Raw genomic sequence first — 10,728 nt, 5'->3', positions numbered from 1 at the left:
CTAATGCACACGGGGGGTCACATTACATCCCTGCTGTGCAACAACTACACCGCCACCCTCCAAAATATTCATCCGGAAACACTGCCGCATTGACTTTATTCAGCATCATACATTTCCAACACACACATGGTCGCAAAAATCCACTGAAGATCTTCAAATTTCGTCTGCCTTAGAGACAGAGAAGTTCGTAAAGAAGTTTAGAAGTCCGCTGATCATACTAGAGGATGTTTATCCTCAGCTTATAAACACCTAAGGAATACAAATGCCTCCATAAACTCACACACAACCGCGTCTAGAGTTACATCAGAACAGATTCTGTGAGAAATAGTCGCATACATTTTACTCTCAGCAGTTTATAAGGAATGGCGTCACTTTTGTCCGAGTTTAATATCAGAATGAAATCATAGTATGTATTGTAGTATTGTCTACATAACCTACTGTTGTTTAAAAAACATGTATATTTACCATGGATTGTTTTCTAACCTCTGTTACACATGAAGTCAGTTGAATTCTGTGTATCATGTACAACAAAATGGAAAGTAGGAAAGTACTGTAGAATTCGGTGAGAAACTCAGGCAGCTAAAGGCTCAAGAAATGTGCCCAAGAATTCCTTTAAATGTAAAAGAGTCATAAATAAGTTATGACTTGAAACACATAACTGCTCAGTACTGTTTCCATCCTTCCATATCTCTGCTTTATATCATCAGAGATCTGTGTACACAAGGTGAACCAGACAGCCTCTTCCTGACTTTATCTCATGTGTCATCTGTTCATCTGAATCACATTTTCAAAAACAAACCATTATTGCCGTGGAGATGTGAAGTCTCTCGGTTCTTTTCACTGGAATTTTCATCGGTCATCGAGCATCTGCAGCGAAAGCATGAAGCATCAGCAGCCATGCCTGTTCAAAATATATTTTCAGACTGTTAACACAGGGGGGCACCAAAACTCTGCTCTCTCTCTCTCTCTCTCTCTCTCTCTCTCTCTCTCTCTCACACACACACACACACACACACACACACACCTGTTCCGATCTGAATGTGTGTAAATCTACTTGTTAACATTGGGTGAAAGAAAATGACAAGGACATTATTACGGCTACAGTGCCAATTAGTGGCTTTTAGCCGATGACACATTTCATTCCCAACAAAACCAGGCCACGGTGCGTCAGGATGCTTGGTTCGTTGCTTTTCAAATCTTTTCATGAGGCACAACTATTTATAAAAACTAAAAGGACTGAAGTGAGAGCTGCATGGAAATTGCACTGGAATTGATGTTTTTAAGCTGTAAGTGAACTGTCTGGTCGTCCTCCACATGTATGTGACACGCTCAGTGTTTAGATATGAGGAGCTGGGACTCTCTGAAAGGAGGATGATGAAAAGGTCACGAGAGAAACGGCAAGGTGGAACGTGTGTATGTTCCTTGACACCGTTGGCTGATTAATAGGGATCTGAAGTGGCCTGGATCAACTCTGGTTTCCTTTCTGAGGAGGATTGCACTGATTTGCATGTGAAAAGGTCAAGAGCTACAAAAGCACTGTTCTGCTTCATCATGGTTCTCAAACATGCAGCAGTGAGTCCTTAACAAGAAAAGTGTGTGTGTGAGGAAGGGATGAACATGTAAGCAGGAATTTTTTTTTCATTTGTTACACAACAATTTGTGGCACTACTCATGTGATCAGCTGAGTGCAACACTGAATGTCTTCTTGGAGGAGACTGTCTGAAAATGTGCACCATCATCCCAGTTTTTTTTTAAACAATAGTACATCTCCTTCATCTTTACGACTGCTGGGTTTTCATTTCATCTTTGAGTCCGGTTCAGATCAGAGCCACTATCCACTGCGGTCAGACAACATGTTGTACGAAACCCCCTCTTTTCCAGTATAACCTGGCCCTCAGAGACTGCGAGGCTAACAATGACAATGCTAACATGAAATCTATCCAGGAGTTGCTGGGACATTTAATTCAAAACCACAAATGTCAAAAGTCTGTGGATCACCAAAATCATTAAATTACATTGTCAGGAAGCCATAAATGTACCAATGGCAATCCATCCAGTAGATGTTACGATACAGTATTTTAGTCTGGACCACAGCGGTGGATCAACCGACAGACCAACACTGTCCTCCCTAGAGCCATGCTGCCAGCAGGGCTAAAAAAAGAGGATGTGTGTCCCTTCAATCCCACGCTAACCTACAGACCCCAATACCATCTTCGCTCTGAGATGTGTCTGTGGTTATCTCTCACCCTGTGGTCATTGTGTTTGTGTGATTTATCAAGCCAAGCTCAGACAGCTTTCTGCGGCTTTTCTGGAGTTAAGTCATTTGACTGCTATTCATACGTGTGTCTGTGTGTGTGTGTGTGTGTCTGTGTGTGTGTGTGTGTGTGTGTGTGTGTGTGTGTGTGTATGTGTGTGTGCAAGGGTCAGCGAGACACAGGGAGGAACAGCAAGAAACAAAAAGGTGAAAGACAGATGGATGTCCAAAGAAGGGCAGACATGGTTGTTGGAGCCTGCAGTCATACTTATGGTACCTGTCTGCTTGTCTGAAAGTCTCACTGAGAAATCATGAGGGTTGAATGCACATTTCCAAGAGCATAACAGGTCGAGGCAAATCAATAGCTCACAACAACAGCAAGTGTCTGGTTTCCTCTGTGTGTCTGCAGTCAAAGCCACTCTGGGAAAAACAACGATTTTACCTGGCTGCAGCTGCTCCATAAACAAAATCAAAGGACTATCGAGTTCAGTCCGATCAAGAACTACAAGAGTCAAATGAATCTAATACTTCTCTTTGTAATACACAAATTTGATTTAAAAATTTTAATATAGATGAGATATGAACACTACCTACTGTACTGTATAACTGTGACAGATGTCCAACAGTATTAATACCACTTTATTTACATTCAGTATGTGCAGTTCAAACCTGGCTCACATGCTTATACCTCCCTTCTGCTCAGCAAGGAAATTTAAGCATATAAATTTCATCTTTTTAAATTACACTGAAAAAAAAAAAGTAATGAAAAAAGAAATTAGGCTATTAAAGGGCTGTTAATGATGCAAGAGCTGCCTCACCAGATCTGTTACATCCAAAAGCTCCTCTTCCATAATGAATTCAGTAGTCACTACAGCTTTTTCACAGTGATTAAGTGGAAGCCTGCCCAGGCAAGTGTGAGGAGTTTATTTATTTTCATTCGAAGGGGCAGATGATATAAGGCCCAGCACTCCTCTGTCTGTTCACGGCTTAGCTGTAAAACTGCACTTTTTCTCATATGTAGAATTTTTCAGCAAATTTTATCCGTTTACCCTCTACAGAGACTGCACTCCGCAGAGGAAATTTACTCCTTGATGTTGCCCCTTATACTTACATTTGTCCCTGCATTTTGACAGAATGAATGAGCACCTTTTCCTCGGTTTCAAAACTTGCAGTAGCTCAGTGTCCTCTTCAGCAACCTTCTATATTTCTATTCAGTCTGGGTTGTCATTTACCATCTCCAAACTTACTGTATGTGAGGCTCAACAAATAGTGGTTTCAACTGAGCTCACATCTTTTATGACTCAGACCAACATCGCTCGTCTTTTTACCCACACTAGCAGTGAGTTTCTACAGATTATACTGTCAGCATGTCCAACACTGACATTCAGATAGATAATGCATCGTTATGACTTTAGTGATCCCCTGTAGCGCCACCATAAGGTTGACATTTGTAGTTTTGAGTGGGGTGTCTCAACAACTATTGGTTAGATTGTTATGACATTTGGTCCACAGACTCCTGTTCCCTTCAGGGTGAATTATAATAACTGTGGTGATCCTTTAACTTTTCATCTAGCTCCACCATCAGGTCAGAATTTTAATGTGTCCAGTACTTTGATTTATGACCAAATACCTGCATAACAAACAACATTCCCATCAGCCTTGGCTGGTTTTTAATGACTTTGATGACTGGACTTTGGCTGACGATAGCATTAGCTGAAACCACCACTCTGCCTAAGTGCAGCCTCTAGCAACTTCAAGGAGACGTTTAGGGACAGATTCGTAAATAAATGGCATCGTAAAAATGCACACCGTGGCCCCTGATGAATTTGAGGCCACAATCTGTGTGAGGCAAAATACACTATAATTTACCCTATTACTCTATTATTTGGTAGTAGTATCTCATGTGCTTTCGATAAATTCCTGTGCCAATTTTAGAGGTGTGTGAGGTATTTTCGGGACATTTACCATAGACATAGAGTCCATGGTACTTTCAAACAGGGGTCTGTGGTATGCATACAGAACTAACACAGCTATTGCAAATTTTGGGATTTTAGCAGATCAAGCAGAGTACATAACCTCTATTGGATGGATGGATGGATGAATAGATAGATGAATACTTTATTTATCCCATAGTGGAAAATTCATGAAATTCATCATATTAACATGTCTCCTCCTACTATATGTACAATCCTTACCATAAATTCATGCAGTAAGGAGACATGCACACGGAATGTAAATTGCGACTGCATGTGTTTGGGCAGAAATAATGTGCTAAGTCAAAAGCCTTTACTCTAAATTGTAGTGGCTCAAACGTTCTATGTTTCTATTCAGTCTGAGTTGCTAGTTACAATCTCCAAACCTTTTACTTTATTTCATGTGAGGCCCTGCAAATAGTGGCTTCAACTAAACATCTTGATAAACATTAAATCAGAGCATCACTGTTAATATCTTTAATGCTGCTTTGAGTGGTATTTCACATTGCTGTGTGCTACATTTATACATCATGTCTGACTCACAGGCACAATTTGTTGCACTTGTACTGTGCTTCATTTTTACAGGCCAATTTTCAAAAAAGGAAATGGAAAACTAATTTAATCTCGGTTTCCATGGCATTTCTGCTTTATTCAGTCATGGGGGAGGGAGACAATACTTCCAGCTTGGATTCAAACTCAGGATTGTTGCAGTTACCTGGCAGGGATCTTATCTCAGTGAGACAATGTGACATCTCTGAAATTGCCCTTTCACGAGATTTTCACCACTGCCTCCCACAGAGTCTCTGCACACTGCTGTCCTGAGGCCTGACTGTCAAAGCTGATCCGTCAAAAGCAAGCCAAGCTTTAGGAGTAATGGTGCTAGTATTTTATATTTCTATATGATACCAGATGGGTGTGGTATGATATATCTATACATGTTATTGAGGAAAGGGCAGCAGTGTTGTTTGTTCTTTTTATGAGCGCCTCTTTATTGTTTTTCACGGTATAAAAAGTGCGCTGTGACTGATGCTGCATGGGCTCAGTAACATCTATTTGCATTTATGTTGCAGCTTTGTAGATGTACTTTATTAATTTACATTTTTGCAACAAGATGCCCAGAAATGCTGCTGGTTCACAGTTCAGCTCTGGAGACATCCATTTAATGCCTATGAGCAAGAGAGTATTCTTACATATAGGAAAAGCACTAACTGTCCATGAGTACATGAGAGTCATGGGAACAGGCCGTATAGCTGCTGTGAATACCCTCATTAATGGGGAGCACAGATGAATATTTTCTTTGCTTTTGTGCCTTAGGCTGTAATGAATGATGCATCCCATTATGAATGATGTGAGCTACAATGTATTTGCTCCTGAGAGAGACAGGTCGAAAGAGATTAAAGGGGCAGTCTTGCACTTCATAAGATATGTAATCTCCAAAACTCACCACACAAAACCTTCGGTCCTCCTCCAGTTTTTATTATTACTTTACAAAACAGTTTCTGCATTTTGAGAGTTGAAGGTTTAAAATATAAAGCACCAGCAAGGAGAAATGCATTTCTCTCTTCGGTTGCGTAACCTTGGTGGGAACGAAGCTTCTGCTTCACAGACAAACACAAACTCCTATTACTTTGTTCTGATGCTAAAACCGAATGCATGTTATAATACTGATGTTTAAACTACACACACATATAATCAGCAAAAAACGTTCCAGTACATGCAGGAATAAAATGTGCTTTAGAGGCTGAACCCAAAAGTGGGAAGATGAATGTGTCGCCAAACTGTGGAGAATTGTAATGTATTAATGTCACAGGTTTGTCAAATTGCACGGAAGAATTAAAATAAATTAAACAGGGGATATGGAAGTGCGGGGAACCAGAGGGTACAAGGTCACAGCCTATCCCACAGGAGAATTGGTTTTACTCTGAGAGCTGCTGAGGCAGAATACAACATTTTTCACCCAACTTGTTGTTGTGATCCACAGAGAGCTGAAAATACAGCACTGTTAGAATTTTAGATGAGTTCCTGTGGAAGTCACCCTCAGCCGTTTTAAAGCTACAGCTCAAACACGGGAGGTTCGGAAATAAATCCTTGTCTCTGTGTTTCCCATTTAATTGGACGCTTTTCTCCAAAAGCTCATGCTGTCAGCCAACACAGCCATTAAGACAGACTCACTTGTGCCCAACCAGCCTGAAATTAATTGCTGCTTTCTCCTCAGATAACCTGAACAATCAGGTAAGTGATTGTAGATAAAAACCATACATTCAGAGATACAAACGGCTGCTGATGGGAACACTTTGTTAGTGGAAAGTTAATTGGAATTTAGGCTTTGCTGAGGATGATATGTTTTTCACAATGTTTTTAATTCATGTTCAATATTTCATTATTTCACCCTTTTCACCTTTAAAGATATTCACGTTTGCTTCTGTGTGTATGAAGGAAAGATATTGATCTATTGGAATCAGCCTTATGAAGGCTATTTTAATCAACCATTTGTTTTGGGATGAGTGTCAAAACAGAGACTCAAAGTGTTATAAAGATCCTAACAATGTCAAAATGACAAGGCTTCTATATTCTTCTTCCTGTCCACAAATACCACAAAAAGACCAAATCCAATAACGAATTGATCCCCCTATGAAGCATCCCCTGCAAGTTAAAACCCTGATACAGATTATTTCTCTTTGTTGTGGACATCCATTGTTGTTCAAAAACTATTCTATATACTATAAAGTCCAACGTACATTGTCCTGCTGCTGTAAATTCGAGCTCATCAAATGTGTGTTAATCTGCAGCTAATGATGGTCCCTGATATATACAGTATATCCTCCTGTTTGGGTGAACTTTGCCAGAAGCTACAGTGCCCAGATACTGTGTCTGTCAGACATTACACTACTGTAAAGGCATGAAGTCACGCAGATACAGGTCAGGAGCTTCAGTTAATGTTCACGTCAAACATCAGAATGGGGGAAAATGTGATCTCAGTGACTTTGACTGTGACATGACTGTTGGCAGACGGGCTGGTTTGAGCAGCAGTTCTGTGGACTTGTTGATGGTCAGAGCAGAATGGCCTGACTGGACGATATGGCCAAAAATGTTATAATGATAAAAATTTTCATATCAATCGATTTCGATAATTATTGATAAGAATGACCTATCCTTAATAAAGACCGGGAGAAAAAAAAAAGATGTCGGACTTTTCAACCACACTGAGTGGTAGCATATTGTTAGCAATGTAGTATGCTACTGTACATGTCCATGTACCATTTGAATGTTTTGTCATAGTGTTGTTGGTCTGTTGTTGCTGAGTACCTCTCCATCATGGACTGAGTCTGGTCCTGAGTCTGAAAGGCTTGGCCTCTGAAAGGGACATGCTTTCACCCTCCAGTTGCACCTCCGGAGAGATCCAGCTTCAGTTGTCCTCCTATTCAGTTTCTGGAGAGATCCAGTCTTCATCACCGGCCTCCTGCTTGACCTCCGGAGAGACCCGGTCTTCACTGGCCTCTACAGAGACCCAATTATTGCCTCCTGCTCGTCCTCTAGAGCGGTCTGTTGTTCGTCTCTGCCTTCGCCAATGTCCTCCAGAACAGTCCAGCCTGTCTGCCAGGCCTGATGTGCATGCACATGATGTCTCCTGCTCTGCTCTTGTCCAGCCCTAGGGCTGTTCCCCGTTATCCCCTGCTCCTTCCCTCAGCCCCCTGTCCACTCTTCCCTGGATACAGAATGAAGGAACGGAACATTTTCTGAATGCTAACTTTTTTTGGACATTTGACATTTCAAGCTGTACATTCAAAGACACACATCTGATAGTTTTTGAGGTTCATGCTGTTGACATTTAAGGCAAACTCTCTAGTGATCCATGTGTTTCCCAGAGCCAACCTCTGCAGAGATTCTAGGTGTCACTCTTAGATTGCTTGTTTGTTTTCTCTAAAAAGTTGACATTTTGACCACAGGAGATCTTTCATTTGACATCAGTAATATACAGGTATGCTGCAGAGCAGCAGAATTTCAGTGGTCCTGAAGTTCAGCTCTGCAGTAAAACGAGGCAAGTCAGTGTTGTGCAGCTGTCATCTTTCATCATTTATCAGTGAAATGTCTAAATCTGTCTTCTGCAGAGCACTGTTTGGGTGGTGCAGCATTAACCAAACAAACACACACATATGCACACATACTACCTCTACTTGGCTGCCTGTCTCTGAAGCTCTCTGTCAGACCTCCTTAAAACGACATTAAATAATTCATTTCATTGCTGCAAAGCTGTGCTGAATTCATCATTCATCGAGCCTGCCAAGAGACTCAGGAAAATATTCTCCAGCAGTTTTCCAAGTCAATGAGGCTTTCCATTTGTTCATGGCTGATTACCAAATTTGGAAGATAATCATTTGAAATAAACGTCTCCATTTTCTACATTAAACTTTCCAGAGGCAAAATGTCAGATACGGTCATTTCTAGCAATTTCAGTTTTGGTAAAGGAAACTTGTTTTCCTTCTGAGTGTCTTCAAACTCTAAAAACATGCAAATGCTTCCCAGAAATGTCTCATTCAAAATCCACAGAGGTAAATAAAACAAAATTTCCACCCTCACATACTCATTTTAATGCATCTCTGGTAAGAGAAAGTGAATGTTTAGCAAAACTATTCCTTTAAAATAAGCTTCTCTGGGCTTTAATGATGCATGACTCCACAACATGAGTCCCACGAAAGGCTTGTGGGATGGAACGCGTTAACATTTTGTTGGTGGATCCAGCTAACTTTTTCTCTCTGATGTATAGTCTTCACAATTTGTCTGAAAATCCTCAACATATTACACATTTTCCCATTAAAGAGGTTTTTTTGGGGGGAATTGAGGGTCTTAAGGATAGACTGTGTGAAGTCCTCTGAGACCTCTAATTTTGGGCTACATACAGTAAATAAAACAGATTTAACTTATGACCTTTGGCTTCTGAGAGAGTTACTTTAAACCCTGGGGCACCTCTGCATTTCCTGCTACTTACTACAAACTGCAAACACTTTCGTTTTTACAGGGATTTTTTTTGTCACATTGCAAGTATGGTTCAGGCCATTCATCTTGTGCTCTGCCTGCAGCGCTCCTGCCTGAATTAATCATACCATCTATCATGTTCAGGGGTAAATTCTCTGGGAGGAAACCAGCTGCAATGGAGGAGAACAAGATGGTGCAAGAAACACTGATACACTTGTGTCATATTTGAGTGATATCTCTTGTTCAACCAACTCAGTTTCTGCATGAACACTGAGGTCTCCTGTGTGCACGTTGGCTTCAAAGCTGCTTTGGAGGCATGGTATCTTTTTTTTTTTTTCAATCTCAAAGAAAAAAAAAGGCAGAGAAATATGCAACACTTAAGACGCGGTTGCAGGTGAAAACATCACTTTAAAATCATAGCATACTCATATAATATGCTTACAGTAATAGAGGACACTTTCTTCATGTTAAATGTATCTGTAGATGCCCAAACAGAGGTTTTCTTATCTCACAGAGACTTAACAGAGATCTCTGTACATAAATATCTTGGCTGTTTTTCAGTTTGGTCATGTTTGCTGTCCTTTCTCATTTTCTTCTCCTACTCCTCCTTCACTCACCTTTTCTTTCCAGGACATGCCATCCTCTGCAGCGCACCTCCCCATCCAGAGAAAGTCACCTCTCGGCCTCTGCTTTGATTTTTCATTCAACTGAGGAATGAGTGCAAGATGTGTAAAAAGTCAGTGCTATTGCCAACTGGCATTTTAAGTTAACTTTCATGAAGAAGGTGAATGTTTTACAAGTGAGAGAGAACTTTCATTGTGCCAAAAAAACACAAAACGAAGAGATCTGAAAACATGTAGCCTGCATGTGTTTATTTGAGAAGTTGTGCATCCAGTGTTTTTGAAATTGCTGTTTATTGATTGTTTCCGTCACATTTCTCAGAGGGCCGGTTATATGAAATGTCACCTCAGTCGTAAGCAGGCGTGTGTCACATCGTGTACCAAGAACCAATCATATCAATGAGAGGAAAGTAGTTTTATCAGTCACGACGCTCACCTGCTACTTCAGTTGTCTAGAGATTTAATATCAATACTTTATATCCACTTTGGTGAAGAAAAGGAAACAGAAATGTAATTTAATATCTCTAAAACATCCAGTATTTAAAAGTGTTGACATTTATGTACAGATTTTTACATGTTCTATATTAGGCTATTTATTGTGATTAACATCTTTTAAAGATAGATTTTCAGATTAAGATGTTTATTTCATCTTTAAACAAAAAGCAAATATTGCTGTATAACATCTGGTTTTCTTTTCATTTACACAGCTGTGAATGGCAGCAGGTCCTTGTTTCAAATATATAGGTAAAATCAGTAATCAGGATGTTCCTTCCATTGTGACCCTGGACTACATTATATTGTTGTAGTAAAAATATGCTAGTTCCAACACAGACAGCTGACAATAAGAGAGTTAAATATATACTTTATGTGTAAACCACTGGTGTGTTAAAGGACACATATGATGTTT

The sequence above is a fragment of the Seriola dumerili genome, unplaced genomic scaffold (genome assembly GCF_002260705.1).
Source record: "Seriola dumerili isolate Sdu_G_001 unplaced genomic scaffold, Sdu_1.0 BDQW01000478.1, whole genome shotgun sequence".
Lineage (NCBI taxonomy): Eukaryota > Metazoa > Chordata > Actinopteri > Carangiformes > Carangidae > Seriola > Seriola dumerili.
The sequence above is the reverse complement of the archived record's forward strand: the minus strand, read 5'-3'. Positions refer to the sequence as shown.